Genomic DNA, 8,988 nt, shown 5'->3' on the forward strand with positions numbered 1-8,988 from the left:
TCTAAAGTCTAAAATGTCCTCTGACACTGCCTGGTATAGAGGTCCTGGATGGCAGGAAGTCTGGCTCTAGTGATGTACTGGGATGTACGCACTATCCTCTGTAGTGCCTTGCGGTCGGAGATGGAGCAGTTGCCATACCAGGTGGTGATGCAACCAGTCAGGATGCTCTCGATGGTGCAGCTGTAGAACTTTTTGAGGATCTGAGGACCCATGCCAAAACTTTTGTCTCCTGAGGGGGAATAGGCGTTGTCTTGCCGTCTTCACAACTGTCTTGGTGTGTTTGGACCATGAAAGTTTGTTGGTGATGTGGACACCAAGGAACTTGAAGCTCTCAACCTGCTCCACTACAGCCCCGTCGATGAGAATGGGGGTGTGCTCAGCCAGCCTTTTACTGTAGTCCACAATCATCTCCTTTGTCTTGATCACGAGGGAGAGGTGGTTATCCTGGCACCACACTGCTAGGTCTCTGACCTACTCTCTATAGGCTGTCTCATCGTTGTCGGTGATCAGGCCTACTACTGTTGTGTCATTGGCAAACTTAACGATGGGGCTTGGCCATACAGTCATGGGTGAACAGGGAGTACAGAAGGGAATCGGGCACGCACCACAGAGGGGCCCTCGTGTTGAGGATTGGTGTGGCAGATGTGTTGTTACCTACCCTTACCACCTGGAGTTGGAAGTGAAGTGCAGGATCCAGTTGCAAAGGGAGGTGTTTAGTCCCACGGTCCTTAGCTTAGTGATGAGCTTTGAGGGCACTATGGTGATTAATACAGCAATACAGCAGTTAAAATATATGTTTTGGACCATCAGGGCACTGCAGGGGGAAACATTGCTACTCAGCGCTCTCTCGCTCTCGCTGGCTTAATAAAAACAGGAAGTGGTGTTGTGTTGAAAGGCCTCCCCTGAGAGAAGCTGTAAACAAACAGGCCCGCTGGAACCCTCTACAGCACAGCACCATGCAGAGAAAACAGGAAGTGAGATCTGCCACAGTGGGGAGCGCACCATAGGACTGACGTCTAGGAGTAGTGTGTGTGTAAGAATGTATGACGGTGGAATTTAGGAACAAGTAGTTCCCTAAGCCCCATCAACCTTCTTCTTTGGGCCCATTACAGGAGTTAAAGGATAAGTAGCATAAACGCAGAGGTGGAAAAATTATTAAATTGTCATATGAGTAAAAGTAAAGATACCTTAATATAAAATGACTCAAGTAAAAGTAACCCAGTAAAATACTACTTGAGTAAAAGTCTAAAAGTATCAGATTTTAAATGTACTTAAGTACAGTGGTGGAAAAAGTACTCATTTTCATACTTGAGTAAAAGTACAAAGTAAAAGTAAATGCTATACATCAAATTCCTTATATTTAGCAAACCAGACAGCAACAATTTCCTTTTTTATAACTTTTTTTTGACAGCCATGGGCACACTCCAACACTCAGACATAATTTACGAAGGAAGCATTTATGTTTAGTAAGTCCACCAGTTCAGAGGCAGTAGGGATGACCAGGGACGTTGATAAGTGTGTGAATTGAACCATTTTCCTTTACTGCTAAGCATTCAAATTGTAACTAGTACTTTGCATGTACTGGAGTAAAAATGGAGTAAAAAGTACCAAATTTTCTTTAGGAATGTAGTGAAGCAAAAGTAAAAGTAGTCAAATATATAAATAGTAAAGTATAGATACTCCCAAAAACTATTTAAGTAGTACTTTAAAATATTTTTACTTAAGTACTTTACACCACTGCATAAACGAAAACACATGATTTGCTTCGTATGCGCATCAAAACTCCCAATGCAAATTTACACCTCCCTTTTCTATTTTTTCTGTTATTACATAAAACGAATCAGAATGCCAAACTCATGCCGGAAAATTTTTGCGGGGTGTGACGTAATATGGAAGACCCGGCATGCCAGCCTATACCCTATAACGTAAACTCCAACAGAAATAACTTCAAATGTGTAATTTCAAATTAAACCAAATCGTTTGAACTAAGGATGCATGATATATCGGTGAACATATCGGAATCGGCCGATATTATCTAAAAATGCCAACATCGGTATCGGCTGATGTCTAGTTTAACGGCGATGTTAAAAACCGATGTCAAAGCTACCGTGCATACCTATATAACGTAGGTATATGACATAAAGACGCCACGTAAAATTTAGCGCTACACATGTGTAGCGTGGTTCGTTCTGCGTTGTGTGATTTAATTAGGACACTGCCACAACCGGAGGTCTGCTTGTTGGATTTTTATTTGCTCTGCACACAAAGAGACAACACACAATATGTTAGCCCATGGCGCAGTCACAGCTCTCAGGCACCTTGCTAGCTGAAGGTCAGGCAAAAGACCTGACCTTCAGCTACCTCACCTCGCTAGCTGAAGGTCAGGCAAAAGAGCACACCATACACCACACAACAGCACACCATACAATACAAGTAAAATGATATACAACATAATTAGGGCAAAATAAAAGACATACCTGCACACGAAGAGACAACACACAATATTTTAGCTCTTGGCACAGTCACAGCTCTCAGGCACCTGCGCGAGCACATGGAAACTCACTCAAACACTGTCCCAAGTACCCACAAGTTACAATAGGTACCCTAGTTAGCGAGCTTGGTGAAACTTGTTAACATAAATCTTTATATTGTCCACATTGTAAAAAAACTTATGTTGCATAACAGCACATTGTGTAACATTACCACCGTTTTATATTGAAAAATTGAGGAGCCAAGGACAACATACATCGCTAGCTGAAGGTCAGGCAAAAGGTCATCGCTAGCTGAAGGTCAGGCAAAAGAGAACAATAAGGGGGTACGGAATTACACATAACCCGCGATGGACCAAACCAAAATATACACAACTTTTACAATCAAGTGTATTTACAATATAGATATGAAAAAGTGTTTGTACACCAAAAATTATATTAGCTATGCAGCTGTAATTAAAAATTTTAAAACACACTGAATTATTATTATTATTATCAAATTATTAACATCCTCTCTTGAACTGGCCTATTCGAACTGGTCCTTGTGTGCAATTTGGTGCATAATCTAGGGGAACAGCATCACACTGCTACACATGCAACACAGCATTCCTAACCTTAGCCCACACAATGTCTGCTGTGTGGATCGAGCAGTCAACAAGTCGAGCAGTCATTTGAAAGAGTAAGAAAACTTCAGCGAGACAACTCAAAGTCGAAATCCATTGAAGCCAAGATAATGGAATTCATTGCCCTTGACAGTCAACCGTTCTCTGTCGTGGGTGATGTTGGCTTTCGCCGACTGGTTGAGCACTGGTACACACTACCAAGTGCGCTATTTTTCAGATGTTTCCCTATCGGAGTTACACAGTAATAGCGTCACTACTATTAGCTTCACGACATACATACATCTTGCGTGTCAAAAAATATACAGTAGCACTGTCAAAGCTGTACAAAAAAGTCTGTAAACAAGCATACACCGGCCGCGAACAATGTGTTTACAATAGCGCGTTGGTAATAAAGCATCATTTTTTCGACCGCAACTTCTGGGGTAGCTAGCTTTAGCTTGGTACCTAGCTAGCACCAATACAACCAGCCTGAAAACAATGACCAGTAGAAACTGCAGTCATTTTAATTATTTTTAGCAATGATTTAGGAATCCTTGTGAGTATGTATTAGATGGGTTGCCACTTGTTGTTTGCCTATTGAAATTGAACTTCAGTTCATGAAAATAAATAGCTAGCCAGCTACTTAACCCTGTTGCCCAAAGCTAACATTATAAGCAGCCAGCAAGCGTCATCTGGCTAGTGAGGCTCGACCGGACCGGGTTATGTGTTGTGAAGCTAGCCACAATAAGGATTAGGCACAATAGTGGACTTCGCGGTTAGCCTTCAAAATAAAAGTATGTCATTGACAGTGATGCAAATGAAAACAAATAGTAGAATTATGCCATACTTTTATTTTAAAGGCTAAGCGCAAAGTCCACTACTGTGTCTAATCTTTATTGTGGCTAGCTTCACATAGAAGCTAGGGTTAGGGTTATTTTCGATGATGACGCCTAGCTACTGAAACAGATGTCGTTTTGCTATGTTTTTGGGGAAGAACATTGTTTGCATCCATGAGCTAGCACTGTCGGTGTGCGAGACAACTTTACCAGCATCATAGCATATGTATCGATGAATCATTGTGACATATGAAATAGAAGTGATAGTGTAATCAATGTGTAATAACTACGTAAAAAAATGATGAACGCGTTAAATTATTATGTGAAGTGCAGTCATATTCAGGTCCTGACTGGTCAACAAGCTTATTTAACACTCAAATAGTGCTATTTGACGTGTATCTTTCTTGACACGTAAAGACCCAAACGGCGTTCCATAGAAATCCTGATTAAGAATGAAATGACTGAACAAATGAAAAACGAAACAGCACAGCAAGTAAGTGAAAGCAATAGGTTTTGGTTATGTTTTACTGGTAATGGGGACATACGTAAACGCCAACAAAATAACTTTTTGGTCAGTGTGGAGTGTGTGTGTGTGTGTAACCTTTATTTAACTAGGCAAGTCAATTAAGAACAAATTATTATATACAATGGACAATGCTGGGCCACTACTGCCCCGCCCTATGGGACTCCCAATCACAGCCGAATGTGATACAGCCTGGAATCGAACCAGGGACTGTAGTTACGCCTCTTGCACTGAGATGCAGTGCCTTAGACCGCTGCATCCATGTGTGTGTGTTAACTATTTAACTGTACTAGAATGCTTAAAAGGCTGCAAAAAATGTAATAACGGTTATCGGTATAGTTTTTTTTTGGCAAAGAAAATATCGGATATCGGTATCGGCCAAAAATGTCATATCGGTGCATCGTTAGTTTGAACTCATGACTACTGGTTTCAATTAAATTTTCAGCCCAACTTGTAAGCAAATACTTTATCAATTTATTGTTACAAATCAGCTTGCAAGGTTGCTAGCCAACTAGCCTGCTAACGTTAGCGCCACCTGCTAACATTAACCCCTACATTTGAGTCATTTAGTAGATGCTCTTATCCAGAGCAATTAGGGTTAAGTGCCATGCTCAAGGACACAGACACATTTTTCACCTAGTCACTGGCCCAACACCCTTAACCACTAGGCTACCTGCCGCCCTGCCGTTAGTACTGCATGAGTCAGCCAGTTGCTATCAATACCTACCTTACAGCTACATTAAAGTAAACCAACATTTTAGAAATACATAATGCCCTCTAACCAGTTATCAAATAATGTTACCTGTATATGCAGTTATCTTAACCAGCAAGCTAAAGTTAGTTATTTTAGCCTAGCCAGCTAACTAACTAGAGACTTATGGCGTCAGCATGCTTCAATTCGGATGGTGGCTAGTCGAAGTTGTTTGGTGCAGTATTTTTCAATAAAAAAATGTGCATTAAAACGAGTCATCTCTTGTTCAATGACAACAAAGACTTTATTAAAGAATCCCTACTGTTGACCAATCACCGACGAAGGGGCGTATACTTCGGCTGCGAACTTTGCCTCCAGAAAAAAAGTTTTGTGACCAAACAGCCAAAATAACCCTCACGGAAGTCAAAAACAAACAAAATGTCGTCAAAATATATACACAAACTCTACCGAGCTGTTTCGGCAGGGAAGCATGTGGACATCTTTACCGATTGACGGCTGAGTTAGCTACCAAAGAAGAGCCAAGGACAGAGGTGCTTCAGGGAGAGAGGCTGTTTCACCATCCGAGGGAGTGTCAGCTAATCCAATAGCGATATAGTGAGGTAAATTCAAAGTAGATAGATTCCAGAGGCAATAATCTAGAGGCATTGTACACAGGAGACAAGGAGAAGAGTTAACAATAAGACAGCCATCGGAGGAAGGCTCCAGCAGATGGAAATGATCACAACAGCACAGTCAGTCAGCTACTGTAGCATACTAGTTTCAAGACCAGGTTGAAAAACTGGTAGTCTAGAAAAGTAGAAAAGTTCACTAAACAAACGAAGAACAGATGAGGTACTAAACAATTAGATCAGGGAGGAATAATTTTCAACTTTAATTTTGAGCTAGCCTGCAGCTGCAGGAGAAGTCAGTGTTGCCTGGAGCAACCGAGCAATATCATGCAGCCCCCACATGTGGGGAATCTGACTGGTTGTTTACATCACACCTCCTCGTGATTGGTGGATTGTTGTTCACTGCCAACACTCGATCTGCATGGCTAGTGGCTAATGTTATTCAGCTCGAGCTAGCTAAAGCAGAGTAGATTCTTCAAATGGCGTTGAGAAATAGTGCATTGTGGGTAGTTTAGAAGATATCTGTAAATACGTTAATAAATATGTAAATATCCCAAAACATAAACATGTTTGTAGTTATAGGTAACCAGATTGTTACTAAATATTTTACCACACAGTGTTGTGACTTTGGTGAATTTTTCAGCTGGGAATTTTTTCCCCACCAGAATATCTGGGGACCTCATTTTTTATGCCAAGAATTTCTCGCAACCCCACCTCACGACAAACATAATGTCAAAATGTCGATTTTTACATCAATAAATAACCTTCAATTCATAGGATTTTTGGTCTCTTATCAAAATGAAAAGAAACCAATAAATACAAAATGAAAAGAAACCAATAAATACATTTACTCAATAAAATATTTTTCAAATTATCTTTCTCAAAAACTTTTGTATATTGTGACACACCTGTACTCTTAATTTTATGATTTTTTGGGGGGGCAAGCCCACTGCAGTTCCCCTGTGACCCCACTACGGGTCGCGACCCCGACTTTAAATACCACTTCTTTAAAGGATGTGTAGATACTGGAGTTGTTTACCCATGTTATGGCATGATGTGTCCTTTCCGCTCTCACACAATACATAGGGAAGCAAATGTGAATTAGACTCATCCAATGTAAACAAACACACCTCACTATTCTCACTGTGTTGTTCACTATTTCCACCCCAACCAGTAGTGTTGTGCAATGTTCTCATTGTTTGTAATATGGAAAGCACTGTCCAGTGTTCTGAACTATTATCACCCAATAGGGTGTGTCTAGTCTAAGTTTTTCACACACACACACAAAGGTGCATTGTAACACCCAATCAGGTAGCATTAAACACACGTCACCACAAGAACCCCAACACATTTACCTCACAATCCAACCCAACTTCTCTCTAAGGAAATAGCTCCTTATAAAATGGGCCTCCACTTTTTAAAAACATAATAATAGGGCTTCCTCAACATAACAACATATCCTGATGATGATGATGAAGTCTCCGCATACGTCGCATTCTGGCGCCGTGTGCTAGAACATCCATGACGGCCGCTCTGTCTATCGAAGCAGTTAGCGCATGCCAGGAAACTAATCAAGACGTACATTTTGTACAAGCTCCGACATGACCTCCTCCACTCCTCGGCAGCTGTTTTCATCCCCCTCGCCCTGCCGCCCATGCATCCCTCTCTCCACTCCTCCCCAAATGGGAGAAGTATGGGAGGAATTTAGTAAACACTGAGCGAGACGGGGGCGTGGGCGGCCCTAGAGCATCGTGGTAATGACCCCCGGAACGGAGCTCGTGATTAGATGAGAGCAGGATGAGGGCCATTAGGTGGTTGTTAGATTGTTGTTAGATGGTTGTTGTTGTTAGGTAGTTGTTGTGTGACTTTGCTATACAGGGAACCCTGTAATTACACTGTAGTGTTATTATGAGCGGACAGCCAAAACGGCAGTTCTAAACACCATGCTGCCGAGGCCTCCCCCTCGCCTTGCCATATCCTCCCCTACTGCAAGCCTGAACATGTCGCAAAGAAAGAGAGAGAGTGAGTGTGTTGGGACATGGGGGTTTATTTCAGCAGCATATTCCACATCAAAATCTGCCTGACACAACACGCTTTTGAGGAACAAGACAAAACACTCCACTGTGACCACTTCTGCTTGCTTTAGGACAAGTTTTACTAGAACACCCACTCACTTAACTTGTAAAAAACACATATTGCTCAATAGGACTAAAATGCTAACTTCACAAACAGCTAAAAACACCTCCTAGCCGCCTTCCTTTCACATAACATCACATCCCACACAGACAATGCTGTGGTCTAGTTTCTTTATGACTGGCCTCACAAGTTGCCTCACAGGCTGATATATCAAATCAAATCAAATCAAGTTTATTTTATATAGCCCTTCGTACATCAGCTAATATCTCGAAGTGCTGTACAGAAACCCAGCCTAAAACCCCAAACAGCAAGCAATGCAGGTGTAGAAGCACGGCGGCTAGGAAAAACTCCCTAGAAAGGCCAAAACCTAGGAAGAAACCTAGAGAGGAACCAGGCTATGAGGGGTGGCCAGTCCTCTTCTGGCTGTGCCGGGTGGAGATTATAACAGAACATGGCCAAGATGTTCAAATGTTCATAAATGACCAGCATGGTCAAATAATAATCAGGAGTAAATGTCAGTTGGCTTTTCATAGCCGATCATTAAGAGTATCTCTACCGCTCCTGCGGTCTCTAGAGAGTTGAAAACAGCAGGTCTGGGACAGGTAGCATGTCCGGTGGACAGGTCAGGGTTCCATAGCCGCAGGCAGAACAGTTGAAACTGGAACAGCCGCAAGGCCAGGTGGACTGGGGACAGCAAGGAGTCATCATGCCCGGTAGTCCTGACGCATGGTCCTAGGGCTCAGGTCCTCCGAGAGAGAGAAAGAAAGAGAGAAGGAGAGAATTAGAGAGAGCATACTTAAATTCACACAGGACACCGGATAAGACAGGAGAAGTACTCCAGATATAACCAACTGACCCTAGCCCCCCGACACATAAACTATTGCAGCATACTGGAGGCTGAGACAGGAGGGGTCAGGAGACACTGTGGCCCCATCCGATGATACCCCCGGACAGGGCCAAACAGGAAGGATATAACCCCACCCACTTTGCCAAAGCACAGCCCCCACACCACTAGAGCGATATCTTCAACCACCAACTTACCATCCTGAGACAAGGCCGAGTATAGCCCACAAAGATCTCCA

This window comes from Salvelinus alpinus, chromosome 9 (genome assembly GCF_045679555.1).
Source record: "Salvelinus alpinus chromosome 9, SLU_Salpinus.1, whole genome shotgun sequence".
Taxonomy (NCBI): Eukaryota; Metazoa; Chordata; class Actinopteri; order Salmoniformes; family Salmonidae; genus Salvelinus; species Salvelinus alpinus.